The 21155-nt window shown below is 43.5% G+C and overlaps 1 long non-coding RNA gene across 4 annotated transcripts in view; it reads left to right on the forward strand.

Annotated features, from left to right (window-relative positions):
* The first annotated feature begins 705 nt into the window (after nt 1-705).
* LOC309655265 overlaps nt 706-21155 on the forward strand; it is a 41297-nt gene continuing 20847 nt past the window's right edge. For 2 of the 4 annotated variants that reach the window (XR_014260723.1, XR_014260724.1), the window contains exons 1-3: nt 706-8342; nt 9576-9746; nt 20701-21089. This is a non-coding gene — a long non-coding RNA (uncharacterized lncRNA). The remainder of the gene's footprint in view (nt 8343-9575; nt 9747-20700; nt 21090-21155) is intronic. The other 2 variants (XR_014260725.1, XR_014260726.1) reach the window with 2 other exon arrangements.

A 21155-nucleotide genomic window follows, 5' to 3' on the forward strand; every position in this document is an offset into this window, starting at 1 on the left:
CATTTCCATAAACAGATTTAGTGTTTCTCCGTGTGTCTTGAAATAGAGTAATATTACTCGCATTAGCAGGAATGGTATTAGGCCAGGAGTGGGCAGCTGGGGTGTGTTACTCAGGCCTCTCTGTTTGCACGTGACTCACACCAGGTAAGGAAGGAAGGAGTGGGGTGGAGGTGGGGGGGGGCATGGGACACTGGATGGACATGCTGTGGGGACCTGGGGGAAGGTGGAGGGCGATGACCACCGCCCCCTCCCCCGACCCAGGGAGGCAAGTGGTCCTGAATGTAAGGGCCAGGCCAGCTCTGTTCCTAGTGGTACCTGGTGTAGGTCTCTGAGTTCTCGGCTGTGACCCTTGTAATGAGATACAGATTATCCAGAGAACCACGCACAGAGCTGTATTCACGTGTCCACCTCGTGTCCACGTGGGAGATGCCCCAGAAAGTGAGGGGCTCTTGGGGTGGCTCAGAATTCAGGCTTAAGTACCGTCCTGGCAGGGGGAGGGGAGGGATGCAGGCCTCTCCGGGGAGAGAACATGCTTTCCAGGGAAGATGAGTGGCCCTTAGAGGACGGAGGGGAGGATGGCAGTTGGTGACGGGGTCTGTCTGGGGGTGGGGGCCACTTCTAGGCTCCTCTCCTGGGACAAGCGTCAGTCTTCCTGGTGGTGAAGCTCCCAGGAGGGGACCTAAGACCCTGAGTTCCTTCGAGGCTCTGTGTTCAGGCAGATGAGGGCGTTCAGGGGAAGCTCGCCCCGCATCTGCGGCCTTTCAAGTACCTTCAGTTCAATGTAATCAGTACATCAAAGTGGTACATGTTGGGATGGCAGGTGCTGAACGCCTAGTCATGTTTTGGGGTGGCGTGTTCTGCTGCCCTTCTGTGGACTCCTGCTGTCACTGTCCCAAGGACTTGGGGACATTTTCCCCTAAAGACCTGCCCCCTGGGGGCGGGGCATGCAGAGCTCCAGGAAGTGCCCCGTGGAGCAGCGTGAGGCCTGGCTTGGACCAGTGCAGGGAGAAGGCTGTGGGCACTGGTGAGAGTGGGAAGCACAAAGCCCACTTTCCCAGGCTGGCCCCTCCCCACCCCCTGACCTCTTGTCCCCGCCCTGTCCCTGTCCTTCCCCACATCAAGGCTGGGCTCTGTTCTAAGAACATGGCTCACGGAGAAACACACACACACACACACACACACACACACACACACACACACACACACACAGTGTCTTGGGTTGGGCTCCAATGTCATCAGCACAGCTCCCCACTTTTCCACTGAACCCTCCTTTCCCTCCAAGTGTGCCTTCAATGAACTGTCAGTTCTTTTAGAAAATGATGCCTTTTAAACCATGCGGCCAATGTTCTTTCCAGTATGCTATCAAACTCCTTCAGATCTTCATCTGCATCTTCCCAGCCAACTCCCTTCTACCCCTACAGGGACTCAGAGAGCTCGGGAAGTGAGAACCTCACAGAGCAGCAAGAAGCCTGAACTCTTTAACCTTGGAGAAATCATTTAAAATTTGTGAGCCTCTGCATGAGTGAAGCCAGTCAACTTAATTAGGCTCTAAAACCCCTTTAACTCAAGAATTTTGAACTTGCATTTCCTTTTCTCCAGATTCCCAGGCTTTTCTTACACGGGGTTTTCTAATCTGCCCTCCCAGACTCCTCCTCCTTCAGCAGCCACACCCACCCCTTTCCGGCCTCAGCCTGGGGGCCACCACTCCAGAGAGGAGTTTATTCTTCCTTTACTTCATTTACTTCATTCCTGTAGGGAGCAAGCCCCCAACAAAACACACATAAAACAAATGTAAATCTTTACTTGTGATCATTTTTCTGCCCTTTCTTTTTTCCCCATCTTATGGATTCCTCTCTGATTTTTGCTTTTATATAATTTGGGGTAGCACTTACAGACAAGATGTTGGATGGTAGTCACACTTGAAGAGGGAGGGATTTGGTCAGTGCAGGTTAAACAGCAGGACGATGACATGTAAATGGCAGGATCACTTACCAATTCACGGGCATGACCAGAACGGAATGCGTACATAAACACATACATAACACATAAACACACACACAAATAACCATCCTTTTGCCTCACTTCCAGGATTTGGACATTTTTTCTTAACATGATTGTGAGTGTGGCTGCATTTATACATATTTATCGGGCACCTATCACATGTTCTAAAGGGTATATTATGACCCACTCCCCTTATAAAACACTTCTGACTTTCTGTCTTGATGCTTTTATTAGTTTTAGTGAATAGTCATTTGTTGCTGATAATTTTAATGTTGCCCCTGGAACTGGTTTGTTATTTTCAGAGATTCATATCCTCCATGTGGGTTTGGAAACATCTGTTCAGACCAGAACATACCAGTTAAAGCTATATTCTGCTCCTCTCCACATGCAGCCAGACGGTACGTCTATGGACTATATACTATAAAGTTTCACCACCTACTGTAATTTAATTCATTTTCTTTTGTATGTTTACTGAAACTCTTTAAGACAATAAGAAGTCCTAATAAATTCTAATGTCCTAAAAGTTAAAATCTCTAAGTACGTGTGCATATGTATGTTTCTATTAAAATGCTATATGTTTCTGTTAAAACATGTGTATAAACACATTATTTTAAAAAAATATTAAACATTTACCCTGAGGGGATTTTTAAAATCCAAACAAAATAAACTTCATCAGAGGTATAGCATCAAGAAAGAAAATCATTGGAAATTATGATGCAATTATTACTTAATTCAACAATACATACTTCATCATAGAAACATAAAAGATATTTGTCATTGATCACTATTTTGAGAAAAATGACAAAGCTATTCAAATAAGTAAAAAAAAGTCAATTTTCAGATAATTTTGCTTTGGAAAGGATGTTTTGTGATGCTTTATTGATCAGTTATCTTCATGTGTTTTTCACTGTTATACCCTGTTATTTTGCTAACTGCAACCTTGCAATCCTTATTAAACCGACATATAAACATTTTCCTTATAGGTTTAAATAGTTGCAAGTGATATAAGTTTCAGCATACTGTAATATGGACAGATAAAAATGAAACGATCAAATTACTCTTTTCTATGTGGTCAGTAATTTGGTACTGACCATCGTCTATTAAAAGAAAATATACAATCCATTAACTGTAGGAATTGGACATTATTCCTATAGTATGGATTGAGTAGAACCCTGGCTCCAGTTCTGTGTGTTTCTCTGGGGTTTGCTTAACCACCCCCATGGCTCATCTTTGTCTTGTTGGTTTCCCTCATGGTGATGAAATGGCTGCAAAATTCCCAAGAGTTGTGTTTGCATCCCATACTACTTCCAGAGGAATAGAAAGAACTTCCCTCATAGAGGTCCTAAACAGGACTGGAGAAACAGAACTTGCCCAGGGGATGGAATGATGCCTGATCATTACTAGTTAAGCTACATATACCACTCCTTGAGTGAGAAATATACATTCTGTTCACTCTATTGTCATTTAGGGCTTCTTATGAGGTCAAAACATAACTCAAATCTTAATTTTAACCTAAAAATGTAGGAAGTCTGATTATAATATCCCATTTCATAAAGCAGCATAGCTTCAATGTGCTAATAGCAGATTGCAAGGACAGATATTTTTGTCTTTTTAGCTCACGGCTACAATTCCAGAGTCTATCACAGTGCCTGACATGCAGTAGATTCTGTATGATGAGTTGTTGAAACAAGCAATAAAGAACATCAACCATGTGATAAGAAACAGCTTCTAGTGAAACAGAAGCAGCATCTCTGGTGCGAGCTGTTGATTGTTGATGGCAATCAGCTTGTTGGGAGCTGTAACCCAAGACACACTAAGTATTAGTCACTCGAGTCTTGTCATCCATGTTGATTCTATGGAACCCTCTTCCCACTACTCCACTCCCACCTCCTCCCCCAAAAAACCCTCTGTACATCTTATTTCTCTGGAGCAATGTGAATCGGCACTTCCCCTTCTGCAATGGAAGGAAGTGATTGCATGTGTTGGGACGCGCCACCCACTACCAAGAAACTCTATTTCTGTCCCCTTCATTCATCAGGAGGAAACACCAACGGCTCTAGCACCTTGTCAGCATTTTCTGGACATCACAACAAATTAGTGTCCGTTAACGAGGTCATGTTGATCTACTTCGTAAATAAATTCTTGAAATATTTATGCTGATAGAAATACAATGATTGAGAGTATATCAGTGCTCGAGAGATATCTGGGATTCTTTGCACTGTAAACATTTCTTTCCCTTCTTGATCTTAAAATGTGGAGCCTTTGGTTTTTAAGAAATAGTATTTGGTTTTTAAAATATTATTTCTTACTATTTTAAAAAGAAATAAATAGGTGTGTAGAGTCTCCTAAGATATTTGGACTGATTCCTGCAAACACTTATGTAAGAGTTCACCAAATGGAGAATTTATAGGGAGAGTTGACAGATTAGAAGCCTCCAGCATTTAAATTTACCAAATGAGAATAGCCAGAAAACAAGAATTACAAGTAAAACTACTTTATTATTTTAGTCCTGGTCTCTACCTTTGTTTTCATTCCTCCGTTTTCATTAAGGGAGGTGCAGCAGTGGATAATTTATATTTGGTATCATGTACTCTATTAACTGTCTTTTCATTCCTTAAAAGGCCCTAAGACAATATTCTAGCATTTGGTTTTTGGGCATAACTGCCTGTTTCCAGGATTCAGCCATCAGAGGTAGTAACGTGTCCTTTCTAGAAACTCTGCCATCCTGAGCATGACTCAGCCAGGTGAATACATTTAAGGCCCCAAACTTTGCCAAATTTAAAAGGCCTCCAACCACAAAGATTGATTTATTATTGTTTTCATTAGAATGGCATTTTATATATATGAGTGAACAAAGTTATAAGTACTATGCTGCACTATAAAAAGTAATAAAAAAAAAGTTGTTTTCAGTAGTTGGGAGAACATTTTGAAAAGAAACCTTTTAAATGTGCTTTGCTATAAAGGGCTATTTTGGATTCTGTGTTCCATGAGAATAATACCGGGTCTGCTTTGTTAAGCGTTGTAACCCAACCCGTGAGAGACTGGCTTGCCGGTAGCAGGATGTGCTGACCGAGGGCGCTGAAGGCGTCGTGATGGAGAGACGGGTGTTGTGTCCGCATCCAGGCCATCGGTCATTCTGGCCTGACAAGAGGTATGGAGTCGGCAGCTCTGGGAGTGAGCATGCAGAGAAAGGGGGGTTCTTCCTGCGGCATCTGTAGTGTGGTTGAAGCTCACGGAATGATAAGGAAGTATACTTTATTTAAACATGGAATAGCAGGGATGTGAGTAAGGAGCTTTCCGCAAAGGAACCGTGTTAGTCCTTTAGGAAGTCTGTGCAGGGCCTCCTTCTAAAGCCTCTGCTTCCTTCAGTCTTTAAGTGCAGCGGCCAAAGCCAACTCAAATTCATTGGTTCTGTGGAAAACACCGAGAACCATATATTCCAAGCCCCCAAAGATATCTTTACTATTACTCAGATCACCGAGTCCTGTTATTTTCCCTCAGTTTTTTTCTAGATGTCTTTTTAGTAGAGGTTGTGACTGTCACCCCAGAATCGTTGCCTCAGCCTCGCAGATAAATGGCCAAAACAGATTCTCCCCATTTCCCCCCATTCTGTGCACTACAGCCAGATTAATCTTCCTTAAAAGTTACTTTTGGGACTTCCCTGGTGGCACAGTGGTTAAGAATCCGCCTACCAGGGCAGGGGACACGGGTTCGAGCCCTGGTCCAGGAAGATCCCACACGCGGTGGAGCAACTAAGCCCACGCGCCACAACTACTGGGCCTGCGCTCTAGAGCCCGCAAGCCACAACTACTGAGCCCGCGTGCCACAACTACTGAAGCCTGCGCACCTAGAGCCCATGCTCCACAAGAGAAGCCACTGCAATGAGAAGCCCGCGTACCGCAACTAAGAGTAGCCCCCGCTCACTGCAACTAGAGAAAGCCCACACGCAGCAATGAATACCCAGCTCAGCCAAAATAAATAAATAAATTTATTAAAAAAAAGTTACTTTCATCTGTCTCCTTGCTCAAACATTTTCAATCACCCCGTGTATCACAATGCACCAGATTCCACGCTTCACCTGCCTCTCGGGGGCCTCCAGCGATGGACCGTGGCACTCGCCTGACTTTGCCCATGGTGATCCTGTCAGCAACTCACGTCCCTCTCCTCTTCTCATCCAGGGGGTGACTGGCCGGTGGGAACACCTCCCCAGGAAGCTCTCCCTGATCACGCCAGCTCTTAGGGATGTTCTTCATCCTGAAACCCACCATCACGCAGCACTGCATTGTCTCCCCTGCTCCAATTGTTCCAGAATGTTGATCCCACTATGCTCATTCAATGAGCTCTTGGAAGACAGACACCACGGTGTTTCGTGTCTTCAGTATCACTTATAGACGTGGGAAAAAAATGACCAAACCAAACCAAACCAACAAAAAAGAGGTATTCCTTAAGCATTTGGTGTGACACTTAGAAATGATACCTAATCATTCCTTGCCTGATGTTCTTAGTAACCTGAAACATTCCAAATTCAATAACTGGGAGAGATAAAAAGAAACATCAGTTTTACAGACTTGTTTAGGAATTTCGTGGCTATGCCAATAATAGGATATGGCATCATGATAGCAGGGCATTTAGGGATAGACATGAGCTGCCAAGTTAGGTGGAAAGATGAGCTTTATCCTATCATGTGATTTATTAAACAGCTGTTAGTCAATCAGAGGGACAGCTCGTGGCTTGTCATTCACAGCAAAGAGGAAAAAATATTCTCTCTTCTCTTATTTTCAGATGCCAGGATCTAATGATTAGAACAATGACATTTAATGTGACACAAATCTTACTTTATTTTCTACTGATTAGTACCATTCGAAGTGGTGTTAACAGAGCAACATTAACTAAAATCCTGTTTTCACAGGGTCAGAGCATCTTTGATGGAGCCAGGTAAGCGCTGTGTGTTCACTATGTCCTCGTCTATCGTCTGCTATTTTTTTTAAAGTTTTACTGAAAAGCATTAGGGTGGCTTTAGAAGTGAATAGCCCATGCATTCAAGCTGGAAGTGCATCCTCAGAGGTTTTCCCAGGTGATTCAGAATAGGAAAGACAGAGAAAAGGGGCCTGGAAGGGGAGGCCTGTGAATGAGGAAAGATGGGCTGTATCCTTTAATTTGATCAAGTGTTGTCAGGGGTCGTTTGTCAGGGTGGGTAGATTTTAGGCACCAGATGGGACTTCTCTGCCCAATCAGCTGAGCTGGCTGGTGAGTCCGGCAAATGATGGAGGCAGTTGACGAAGTCAGCAGGTTTAGTTCTGCCGCTCTGTCCATGCGAATCCTCCATTTGGTGGTGAGGACTTTGTTTTGGGCCTGACTCTGTGGTGGGGAAAATCCATTACCGTGGTCCTAATCCTTAGATGCTGGACACACATGGTTCATCGGCTGCCGGGCAGAGGCACGTGTGTTCCCGGGATCCCATATCTTTAGGAAGGTGAAAGGATTTTGTTGTGCGTCGTGTGTGCGCTGGATTTGTATTTGTTACTTGCTTCTGTTTAACAAAACCTGTGACATGGGAAGCAGTGCGGGCCGGCCATCACACGGCAATTTTGGCCTCATCACCAGTGAACACTTGTAAAAGCACAAAGTGCAACACTGTGAAAAGTTAAGGCAGGTGGCCCTTGTGATGTAATTCACAAACTCACACCTTATTTTTCTGTGGTGACGATCCTTGGTGGGGAACTTTATTATTCAAGTAACACTTTGCCTTTGAACAGTCTTGACGATGCTTCGAGCCTTTGCGTATCCCCACCCGGTCATGGTCATCCTTTGAAGGTGGGCTGTGATCATAATTCTTATGTCACAGATGAGGAGGCTGAGGTTGGGAGCTGTTTATGAACATAAAACCGCTAACACTTCCTGAGGACTCATTATGTTCCAGGCTCTGTTCTGCTTGCTCGTATGTATCAACTAATTTCATCCTCAGTCAGACCTGGGAGGTAGGGTCTATTATTATCTCCATTTTACAGATGAAGCAGTGAAGCACAGAGAACGTAAGCAACTTGCCCAAAGTCACACAGCTAATAACTGGAACCTGGCTATTCTTCAGCGCCTCTGATCTTAACCACTCTGCTGAACTGCCTTTGTCATTACATGCTTCTACCTGATGCTGAATTACACTTTTCTGTTTATACATCTGCATCCCTTTACAGAGCTCTGGCTGCTTCTTGAAGGAGATCGTTTGTTTCATTCTCATCTTTAAAAATACTGGTGCCCACACTACATCCTGGCACAAAGCTGGTGTTCAGTGCATGTTTGCTCGGCCCTGAAAGAGGATCAAGTGTGCTCAAGGCTTCTGACCAGTAAGTATTCATGCTGCCATTTGAAATCAGACTTTTGACTCTTCTTAGAAATGTGGTTTCAAGGTTTACGTTTTGTCAAAAGTAGGTAAACTTGTTTTCTGAATGATACAGTCCTTGCTGTCTCAATTCCAGCTGTGAGTATGGATCAGATAGCTAGACTGTTCAACAGTAGCCAAGAAATGGAAGCAACCTAAGGGTTTATCAACAGACGAATAGTTAAGAAGATGTGGTGTATATATACAATGGAATATTAGTCATAAAAAAGAATGAAATTTTGCCATTTGCAGCAACATGGATGGACTTGGAGGGCATTATACTAAGTGAAATACGTCAGACAGAGATAAGACAAATACTGTATGATATCACTTACATGTGGAATCTAAAAAGTACAACAAACTAGTGAATATAACAAAACAGAAGCAGACTCACAGATATAGAGAACAAACTAGGGGTTACCAGTGGGGAGAGGGAAGGGGGAAGGGGCAAGATAGGGGTAGGGGAGTAAGAGGTACAAACTACTATGTATAAAATAAATAAACTACAAGGATATTTTGTACAGCACAGGTAATGCAGCCAATATTTGATAATTACTATACATGGACTACAGTCTTTAAAAATTGTGAATCACTATGTCGTACACCCGAAACTTATATAATATGGTACATCAGCTGTATTCCAATAAAAAAAGAATAATCTGACCACAGGCATTCTCCTTGCTCAGAAGCCCTTCCTTTGCTGGGTCTCCTGTGGAACGACTGAGTCCTGTCCCCCAGCCCATCCCACCAACTTCTAGCTCACATTCTGGAGCTTCTAAGCCCAAAAGAAGTTGGGGGTTACTAGGCTCCCTTAGGGATCTATTAATGTTTTAAAAGGTTTCTAAACATGTTATAATGTTTTTATCGTTTAATTGATTTAAAAATGTATTGGTGAGTATGGAAGTAAACAAAAAAGTCTTAAAAACAAGATGTTGCTTCACTTTGCATTTCCATTTCCCTCCCTCTAGTTCTTTCCCTTCACTGATGTTTCCAATATTCACGACAACAGTTAACATCAGCAACGTATAAACAGCTCTTTCCCGTCTCGAGAACCAGAGAAACAGCCCAGGAAAAATGGATGGAGGCTGTAAATAGGACATTCTCAAAGCAAGAATTCCACAAGGCCAGTAATCATGTGAAATTTTCTTTCAATGACACTAGTTACGCTTCACCAGCTTGGTTTTTCTTTCTTTCCCAGCAAATTGACGACAATGTCGACATGCCCTCATGCACAGAGTCTATGGCAAAGGATTGCCACCCTCCTGAGACATCCTTTCAATTATCCAGAGATCCTGGGGCTTACATGGTCCAAAGGGCATCCGTTCTGCTTCCAAACATGAGGCAAAGAGAAGGAGAACGGCGATGACGGGTGAGTCAGGTTGTGCTCTGTTGACGGATGTGTTTGTGGGGTGGGAGTTCCTTTCCTGGTCTGGGCGTTGGACCACTGCCCTCAGGTGTGTAGCCCTCACGGTTCACAATCATTGCTCGACACTAAAGGGGGACTCTGTGGCGGTTGCCCCGAAGGCTGTTCCAGCTTCGTCCATACCCTCTGCGGGCACCAGCCCTCCCCGTGTCACAATCCATTCACCGCCCCACCCATGGCCTCTTCCACCGTGAGTGTGTTGTCTTCCCTTTGAATCCTGGGTCCAAGGAGACTTCTCAGGGCTTGCCTCTTGCAGAAATGCTACTTGTGATCAGGGAACGTGGAGTCCACTTAGTATGTCACGGTGGTTTGCTGTCTCCCACTTTCTACAGCACCTGATGATACAATTCTATGAATGTAACCTCACTGGACCCTCTTATACTAGCAATAAAAACTAAATGAATTATCGCAATGAAAAGATAATTTTTGGCTAATAAATTGGCAAAGATTGAAAATCTATGGGGAAGTGGACGCCCTCATGAGTTGTTTGTGGAGGTGTAAATTGTCAAGATAGATTTTGGAGGGGAATTCGGCAGCCCAGACACAAAATCTTAGCAAGGTGGATCCTTTGATTGCTCAGTTCAGCTTCCTGGAATTCGTCCTACAAGAGGTCAAGTCTACAAAAACTGAAAAGTAGGGATGGTCATTACAGAAAAAACAAAAAGGAAATAAAAGCCATTAAGGGCTGTCAGTAGGAGACTGGTCAGATAAATCCTGTTACCTGTATGCAGTAAGCTATCAGGCGCCCATAAATGACCAGCTAATCCAAATCTGTATTTACGGACATACAGCAACATACAGAGCACAGCACTGCTTGATGAAAGGAAGCAATAGATTGCAGGTAGTCAGTCCCATTTCTGTAGCAAAACCACACACAGAGGGGACCAGAGAGGGAGGTGTGGGGATGGTGAGAAGCCAGGGGTGCAGTTAGACAGGAACCGTTCCCCATTGTGAAATTACCAGTGGTTTCACGTGTTTATAGCTTTTTAAAAAAACGAGTTAATATTTTTAACCAAAGATTTATTTTTTCGTTGCCACTAGTGTGGCTGCAGTTCCTAAATGCCTGCCTCCAGAGAAAGTTTCATGGACATTTCCAATCGAATTTTCATGAAACCTCCTGAGGTGGGCATCACTGTGATCCCACCTATAAATGAAGCAAAGCGAATTGGAGCAATTTGCCAAGTTCATCAAACTAGTGACCCCTGCAGCCGGGATTTGATCTGGCCATCTGGTCTAACCACAAATTATCCTTCGTAATCAAAAACATGGGATGGTAACTATATGTATAAATATGGATAAATATATATACATGTATATATTTAAAAAGAAGAAAAAATATATTCTCTGACCTTCATGAGTATTGGACAGAACTTAACCTCTTTATTCATAAACTGTCAAAAACAAATGCAAATGAAACAGGGGTTGCTGGGTTGTTTGCTTTTTTTTCCCCTCTCCTATTGGCAGTTGAGCATGCATCACAGTTAATTGTCTGGTTATTAAAGATACCTTCAAACTGAACAGTCTTTCCTTACGAGGAATGATTGACTGATTTCTCTGTTTTTCTGCTCCGTTGGAAACATGCTCGCAGAAAGTGTCTTTCCAAATATACCCGTGAACATATTAAAAAGAAGACGTGTTACCCTTATGACAGTGGGCACTGAGCAGGTGTAAGGCCACACATATCAGGGGAGGCAGGCGAGGCTGGGATGAGGGCTCTGTGGTCCCTGGGTCCCCTAGGCCATGCCGAGATGGAAGCGTGGATTAGCTCCACAGAAGCTCCACACCAGAGCGTTTACGGTGAGAAACAGATATTTACTGCATCTCCAAAGACACGGAAAACATTGACAGATGCAGGAAAAAAAGTGCTTCCTGCTATTCATGAGCTTTCCCCCACTCTTGAAAGAAATACTCCACGCACGTGTACACACACAAACACACACAGATGCACACAAATATGATCTCATCTTCCTCCCTGGAATCAGAAGGCCCACAGCTACACCCCCATTTACAGTGAGGCTGGAAATGCAGGATGTGTGGTTACCTAATGATGGAGCTGGGATTAAAAGTGAGGTCTACCTCTTGCCAACTCATCCAGGTGAACCCTTCATGAAAAGAGCACAAGATGACCCCAAAACGCAGAGTTAAAACAGGGGCAACATGAGCTGGATGTGCTCAGGAGGGAAGCTGTCCAGAAACTGTGGAGAGGATTGCACACGGACACACCAGGTGGCAAGTCCATGCAGGGCGCCCAGCAAGGATCAACAGACCACCGGAGGGAAGAGGCCACCTGGGGATCCCACCAGATGCCCCTTCTCATCCTCAGATGGTCATGACATTACTGGGACCTAACAAGGCCCTATGGACACTTGCCTAGAGATTGGCCAGTTGAAAACTTGGGAAAGTCTTCTGTGGGAAAGAGCCTCAGATTTGTATTTGCTTCACACCCAATTGAAAGATTTGAATCACCAGACACTATAGCAAATCTAAACTAATCTAATCTAAATCTATGGAATTACATGTGTATAAATAAAAATTACATATATATTTAATATAGTTAAATATAGAAGGTGACTAAAAATGTAAGCGAATAATAAGGACCCTTAAAAATAGACTAGCACATTAAGGAGAAAAAATAGAATGTTGAGAAATGAGAAATAAAGAGCTAAAATTTTAAAAAATTAGTTTAATTCTATCTTAACTGTGAATTGCACAGCTGAAGAGGCAATGAGTGAATTGGAAAATAAATGTGATACAGTATTACAAATTGTAGTGATAGAAAAAAATGGAACAGGGCAAAGAAAATTCAAGAGACCTAATGAAGAACATGAGGCATCTTAAAATTCATCCATCAGAATTCTAGAAGAGAAGAGAGACTTTGAGGAGTGAACGTGTGAGGATTTCCCAGATTTGCTGAAAGACACCAAACCTCAAGTTCAAAAGTTCAATGTCAGGCAGGATAGAGTACAAAAATTCCACAGCTGGACCGCTCAAAATGAAATTTCAAAGAAGGAAGTTACTGAAGGCTCTTAGCAAGAAAAGTCAGGGTCTCTTCAAAGGAATGACAATAAGACCCAGAGCTACTCTCAGCTGCAACAATGGAAATCAGAAACAGCTGAAATTATTTTATATTTGCAGCAAAATAATAATAATAATAATCAGCCTAATTGTATCCTCACTAAAACTATTTTTCAAGAATAAGTGTAAAATAGAGACAAAAACTGAGAGCATTTGCCAACAGAACCTAAATAAAGGAAAATTTTGACTCACAGAATTTTAAAAGTTTAGCTTAAAATACTGGACAAAAAGATTACAGACATTCATTGTTGCTAAACCTTGGTATTGTACTGGAGGAAAGAAAAGATACTGATCACACTTTGACTTCTTTATGAAAACCATTTAATAACACTAAAATGATAGAAATTAAACTTGATAGAAATTTTTTAAATGGAGTGAGAAAAAAACCTCAATAAATTCAGAAGAATTCAAGAAAGAGGAAAAGCAAACAAAATAAACTGGTATAGTGCAAGTGGTAAAAATAGAACAGCACAAAATCAGAGGGTAAGTTAAGTTCACATGTACCAGTAAATGGAACATACCAGATGAGCCTGTTCTCTACAGGGCACAGAAGGGCATCTCTCTCTGTCCTAACAGTCCTGGGGGCCGGGGCAGTGCTGGTGGCAGCTCTGTCCTCCTCTCTTCTTGGCGGCATCCCTGGCTCCAAGGTACCCCCTCAGCTGTCAGGATTTTGGAGTCACCAAGGACAGGGGATGCAGTGGAGACCAAGGCTTCCTTTTTTGAGGCTGTGACCCAGCTCTTTGCCCGCTTTCCTTTGCCCACACCCTCTTTCCCTGGGCTCAGTCACACTCAGCTGCAAGGAAGCCTGGGGATAGTCAGCTCCATGCAGGGATGAGAGAGGGTACCACGGGTCTAAAGAGGAAGTGGAGAAGGGATGCTGAGGGCACCAACTAGCACTCCCCACTGCAACAGTCAATGCAAATGGACCAAACATTCTGGTTAAAGTGTAGGTATTTTAACTGCATTTAGAAACACCTAGCTAATTGTTATTTACCAGAGACACATCCAAATGATGAGAATTTAGAAACTTTGGGCATTGAAAATTTTTCATCTTGTAAACTGATGCATGTATATATAAACTTCTAAATATGTTTATATATATATATATATATATATATATATACACGTACATATTTGTATATATATGTATATACATATATACATGCATATATGTGTGTATACTATTTTTTTTGCATTTACTTTAAGTCCACACACACACACACACACACAGACACACATGCAACAGACAGATACTTAATAGGTTTAATACTATTTTATGAAGCAGAAGAAACTTGAAGGCAGAAAGCATTACTAAAGGTAAAGAGGGTCATTATACAACATAAATGTTTCAGTTTCCCAAGGAAAATATAACTAAGCTTAGGTGCACCTAATAAAGTATTAAGAGGAAACATTGTCAAAGCTACAGGGAGAAATTGACAGCTTTCAACATTATATTAGGAGGTCTTTTAGACAGGAGAGCTGGGTTCTACTTTCTAGATATGTGATATTTGGCTGTTACTTTAGCTGTCTATGATTATTAATGGTAAAATGGTACAATAAAATAATAAAAGCTTCCTAATGTGGTACTAAATAAACAGCATGGATAATGTACTTAGCAAAGTATCTAGTGGGAAGGAAATGTGCCATAAAATTAAAGACTATTATTGTTATTATTACAGTGTTCTTGATGAAGGTGGCAACATGATAAAGCAATATTGGAGAAAAACAATTCTAACTGCATTGTGTAATAATAGACAGGAGATAGGAAACTCTGGAGGAAGGGTAACTGGAGCGGGGGTGGGTATCTGGAAGCTATTTCCAAATAGGAAATAGTAACCTTTTCATTTCAGGTTGTGGCCATGACTACAAAAAATAAATAAATAACGAAGGCAATGATGAAAAACAAATAAACAAAGAGCTATTTGATGGTAGAGCTTATTGCTCTATTTGCCTTGGAGGCGAAAGGTATCGCAAAAAAATGTATGTGTCCAGAGAAGAATAAGAATCCTCCAAATTCTTCCAATTTTGTCTTTAAATGTTTAAAAAGTTACTGCTCTGAAATCCTACTTTTTTTTTTCCTGCCTGAAGAATATTCTGCAAGGCAACTCCCCCCTTGGTCCTGACTCGTTACCGTGAAGATTTTTAGGCCTATGTGGAGATGTAGCGAAAGGATGTGAAAACCTGAAGCATGGCATAATGTCAGCTAAAATAAAACTCATCCTCCCCGTTCAGCGCTGCCCATGGGATCCAAAATATGTTCCCTGATTTAGTGTGGAAACATTTACTCTGGTCACTGGCTTCTGAATTATCGTGTTAACAGGTAATTCCACACTGATTCCTTCGGTTACAGCTGTGATGGTGCTGACTTTTCCATTTGCTTTAAACGTCTGGGCGTGACAATTGGGTTCAAAAGGAGCTCAGCCATCTTTGATTCAGTTACATGCAATTGTCTGGCTAAGGAACTAGCATCATCAATGTCACTTAACTTCAGATTGTTTCTAAGTATCTTTGAAAACCTTGAGGCACACAGAAAACACTACTTCACCCCCGAGGTCTGTCAGCTAATAGCCTTACTGCTTTACAAACAGAAGGTGGTTAAACAAGCATTTTTCGAAAAGACATATTTGGTGGCTCTAAACCAGAGCAATAAAAATTGCACAATCTAAAGGAAGGAACAGTTTGGTTTGCCCTGTTTATTGCCGGTTAAATGCCAGAAGACTTTTAAAGTAACAGCAACCAGTATAAAGGAGGGAAAAAATCAAATAAAAATTTTATGACCTTAAGAGAAACCTACTGCTCTCTCCCCTTCCAGAGTTTTACAAAACTTTCTACACCTTTTGGCACTAGAAACTGTGTATAATGTTTTACTCTGCAAATGCCAGCAAGGCATCATATAAAATTATAGCTGTAGGAATAGAGGTGCTGTAAAGCTGAACAGGAAAACTGAAAATTTCCATGTAGAGTGAAACAGTTGATGCTACATTTGCTCCAATAAAGCAAAATTTATTCTAAGAGGAAAAGAGTGGAATTGAAGGTATGCTTTATTTTCCCCTAGATAAAACGCTTTTAAAAGTAGCGTTATAGGTGGTTCTGGTTGCCTCTTGCATCCTGAGTCTGATGGGACACTTTCCGGTAGGTTTCAGCCATGGTTGCATCTATTCATCTCAGGGACCAAGGGGACCCTGATTTAATGGGTCTGGGTATTCCTCTTGGATTTTTCCTTCTGGAAGTTTCCAAATTTCTTCAGGTGATTCTGAAGGGCAGCCAAGGTTGAGAACCACAGCTTTAGAGCCAGGCCAACAGCAAATAGTGCCCTTGGACGAGAAGGGGAGGTCGTGAAGTGAGACATCCCTCAGAAGCAGCCAACAGCCTGCTTGTTGACGGCCAGCATTAGTCCTGTGGCCTTGGTCTTAAAGTGCTCTAAAGCTGCCCCGGATCACCCAGGCGAGATTCCACTCTTCTGACCAGCCCCAAGTGAGCAGAGACCTGGTGATTTGGGAAGAGGGGAAATGACATTCTGGTTGCCATCTTCATCCCCATCTGAAAAGCTGACCAACCCTCGAGATTCCGGACTAGTCTCTGGGTGCCAGCCAGTGGGGTCTGTCTCGTTTGCATTGTTTCGTATTTCTGTTCACTTCTGCTGTGCAGCCATTGTATCTTCTCTCCCGGCGCCACAATTTTGCTTTGTTCGTGTTATGTAGGACTGACCAGCAGAAAGGACAGACCATGGGTGGGGGAGGTTGGGGAGAGGGGGGTGGTGGGACGGGATGCAGGGGCTCTGGGGTGATGTAAAGGCTCATCCTACCCAGGCCCAAGGCTGCGGTGCAGGCTGGCAGAGTTGGAAGCTGGTGCATATTTGTGACTTACTTTGAGCCTCATCTGAAACACGGTTCTTAGCATGCAGCAGAGCTGGGGATATCAAGCTGACTAGAGACTGAAAGTATTCTTAGCTGAAACTTAACGCAATACAGAATGTGTCTGTCCCTGCATCTATCTAGAAAACTGTCATGTACAACCCAGAAATTAACTTGGCACCAGGCGAACTGATCCCTTCAGTTGAGAAATGTCACAGATAAATAATAAGAGGTGCTGTTTGCTGTCCGATTCAGAGAATAGCATTTGTAAGTTATTAATAAAAACTGAACCCCAGAATAGTGATGATAAAAGCTATGACAGCAATCATCAGGACAGTATTTTCTAGGCTGTGTGGAATCATCATGATTTACTCATTCACTCCCTCCTCACGAATTCTTCCAACATGTATTTGTTACCTGGCTTCTAGGTGTTAAGCACTGTGGTGTGTGTTAGGTATATGACAAGAAAAACAGATACGGTCCCGTCCTCAGGGAGTTTATGGACTAGCAGAGGACAGGTATTAGACAAGTAAAAACCCACGAGGATATATTATTGAAAAGTGTGTTAAACTCTGTGAAGGACAAGGATGGGTGCAATGAGATCCTTTACCAAAAAGTCTGCCTTTGATTTGAGTGTCCTGAGTACACTCGTTAAGGAAGGGACATTTAAACAGAGCCTTGAATGATGGGTGGGAATGATTTTGGTTAGTGGTGGAAGGAGTTCATTTTGTGCAGAAAGAAGAATGTGCTGTGTGCGAGGTGATACAAATATTTGATAAAGGAGGCATATGGTATGTTCACACAGGTGTCCGCTCACACAGACACTCCACACGCTGTCTTACACAGGCCCAGCAGGGGAGCTGGACGTCACCCTAATGGTGCTGCCCCCTCCCATCCAAGATGGGACAAACCAGCTGGGTCACGGACCACGAGTTTCAAGACCAAACAGAGAATCACTGAGCATCCAGGCAGATAGCCTACCCTGTCGAAGGGCAGGTGAGTTCATTCCAGAACATTCACCTGGAGTGTCTCCCTGGGCATGCGTAAAGTAACCCTGCCTGCACCGAGATGGCCAAGTCTAGACGCCTTCCTAGCCTTCCAGGGAGGAGGTGACACGATGGAAGTAGGAGGGAAGGGCCGGGTACGGGGTGGGGTGCGTCCCGAAGGACGGGCTCGCCCAGGCGGCCGCTGCTGCGGACTGGGCTCTGTTCTCACCTGAGAAAGTGTCATGGCCTGAACTACAGGTTCGTACTGTGACTTCGGGTACGTGTTTGCAGGGAGAGACAGGCTTCTGAAGATTTCGAGGAAGATATGTGACTCTTTCTCTGCAAATAGCCATTCTGCTTATAATGACAAAAGGAGAAATGTCTCTCTTTGGTCACTGAGGATTTTGTTGTAATTTTGTTTTTCTGAAGTGTTTTAAAAATCATGTGTATATTTTTCAAAGGATTTTGAGCTGTGCTATTTTCCTACCAGGAAAAGTTCCTCTCATCCCGAGAACACTGAAGTCTGTTATCTGGATATGAAAGAGGTCGTTCCTTTGACCAGGAGAGAGGGCTGGAGGTGATCGCTTATCATTGAACTGAACTCCGTGCTCCATGGGCCACTTTGTCTACTTTGTTTTATTTTTCTTGTTGGGAATACATGGCTTTCCTTTTCAAAAGATTTAGTCTTTGTCCAAATGCTAACTCATTCTCACCCAAAATCTACATTAATTCATTAGTTGTGACTGTCTCCCCCCACCAATTCCATTCTCATTTCCTCTCTTCCTTGAGCCCTTCCTGGTGAATGTATCCCTAAATTTACCTTTGTCTTTGCATCCATGACTAACCTTAGGTCGCGTCTGTTTGGGGTTATTGGGATGGTTGCAAAATACGCAGGAGTTTCAACTTTTGCTGTGTCCACCCCAGGGTTGATTACATTCCTGGTTTTAATGCCAGAACAGATACAGTCTCTAAAACTGCCTTCAGATCTGTCCACCCCACAGACCTGCTTCCTCCCTGTCCCAGAGCCTAGGAACTCCTGAGTGTCAAGTGGCTGACTGGCACCTTTTGTCTTGAGAATTAATAAGGTCCCTGGGCCAGCTCTCATTGGATGAGCCCTATGGTGAGATCACATTTTACTCGGGGAATAGAAAGTGGCTTGTACAGGAAAAAAGCCTTAACTGTAATTGCTTTAGTGCAAACAAGTCTTAGGCTAAAGCTCTTTTTTACACATTAAGTAATATTCCCAGCCTTTAGTTAACAAGTGAACATGCCTGAAAAAATTGGACACATAATTCGAGTTGAATGCCCTCCTACTTGTATGGGCCATGAACCAGCAGCCCTGGCATTACCTGGGGGCTGATTAGAAATGCAGATGCTCAGACCCCACCCCTCCTACTAAATCAGAAATCTTTTTAACAAGATGGCTTAGTGATTTACACGCACGATAAAATTTGAGGCCCTCTGGCTTAATGCATGTTAAAGCGTCTTTATTTCTCTCTGAATCCCTAGAACCAAGCAGAGTGATTCTCCTTGCCTGTGGTCATGGTTGGGGCTGGGTGGGGGGGGATGGTTGACTCAGAGGCATGAATCCTTATGTGAAACATGTTTTTGTGTTTTCTGTATTTTCTGGCATCTTGACATCTTGGGCCCACGTTGACCTGGGAGAGACTGCCCCTCCCAGTTTGGTGAATTCTTTCTTTTTTAAAAAAAAATTTTTATTGGCGTAGAGTTGATTTACAATGCTGTGTTGGTTTCTGCTGCACAGCAAAGTGTATCAGTTATACATATTCATGTATCCACTCTTTTTTAGATTCTTTTCCCATATAGGTCATTACAGAGTATTGAGAAGAGGTGGTGAATTCCTAAAGGTAGCGAAAATCCCCCTTTCAGCAGAGGGTATCTTTCATATGCAAGCCAACCAATTGGGAGCCCCCTCCAACCCCCTCCTCTAGGGGGCGCTCACACTCAGGGCTGCTGTCCGCCTGCCCGGGTCACCCGGGGCGGGTACCAGGCACCCAGGGTGGCCCCTGTGCCCCAGAGCTGCTGGAGCTACTTAAACCAAACAATCCTACTAAGTCTGCCCAGCTGGCCTCCTGCAAAAACTGTGATAAAGCCTCCTACCCAAGTATTCCCCTCCCTCTCTCTTCTAACTGGCCCCCCTGTTTCCCCACCTGGTCCCACCTGGTCCTCCTCTTGAGAAGTCTGAGGGACAGGATACCTTCTCAAGGGCAGTTGTCTCCTGATCTGTTGGCCTCCGGTCCCTGAATAATAGTGAAACTTGCATTTTAAATCAGGTGTGCGCCTGGGATGCTCCCTTCTAGGACAGGAAGATTCTGACTGCGGCAGGGACAGTGGGGTGGAGAAGGGGCTCCTCCCACACCCCAGAAGGAGAGGCTCCCGTAGGGTCACTAGGAGGGTGACCTTATTCCCCTCACTTGTTGGGAGAGAATTAAATCTGAGAACAACTGACTAAGGGAATGCAAACTGTGAGGGATTTGCAAAGGAAGAGGGAGTGGTTGGGAAGTTAGTTTGGAGGACGGGATGGTGCCAGAAGGCAGCTCAAGGGCCTGAGGACTGGAGGGCAGGTCTGCACCTGTAGGGTCTCCACCAGCTTCCCCGCCTGGAGCACAGAGGCTCCTTCTCCAGGGCTTGTCGTGTATGAGTTATCAGAAGGCAGACACAGCGTTCATAGGTTTGAGGAACCTGTTCCTGGTGCAGACCAAACACTTTCAATGGGCCTTTCATATATGTACATATAATTCTGGGTGTGTATGACTTAAAGAAAAGAATGAAGAGTAAAGAATTTTTAAATAGAGACAGTTTACTTGAAAGGGCTATCATCTGATCACAGGACACCGGTGGCTAAGAGCTACGGAATAATGTTTGTTTCTGTCTGGAGCATGTGCTAGCCGCCATCACATGATAAAACACGCCAGTAGCTGGGGGGCCCATCAGCTGTTTTGATCTGTTTTCTTTGTCCTCCAGGGATTTGGCTGAAACTGGAAGGCAGACTGCAGACTGTGGATTCTTTTATCCCCTTATCATCTCTGGGAGCAATCGTTACTTCTGAGTTAGGAAAAAGTGAGTCCTTTTCCTTAAACATTTTAAATATGTAATACATATATTAATTTGAAAACCTATTTTAAAAGACAAGTAGATATACCATTTTCAGATATTCCTTTTAATGGAACAAGGGTCTGAAGGGGACAAGAGGGTCATTCTTCTTGGATGTTCCATGTCTGTCTCCACTGACTGCGTAGATTCCGACCATGCTCCATCCCAAAGCGTCTGCAAGGCTTCCGGGTGTAGTTATTAAGTCTGGGAGAAGAAACTTGAAAGGGAGTCTCTTCCTGCCTCAGAAACATCTCTCCTGGGTAAGTCCTCGGTGAAGGATAAACAAGAGGCTCTGCCTTCCGTAATGGCCCATTTTCTATGGAGAA

The sequence above is a fragment of the Balaenoptera physalus genome, assembly GCF_965194825.1.
Source record: "Balaenoptera physalus genome assembly, chromosome: 2".
Lineage (NCBI taxonomy): Eukaryota > Metazoa > Chordata > Mammalia > Artiodactyla > Balaenopteridae > Balaenoptera > Balaenoptera physalus.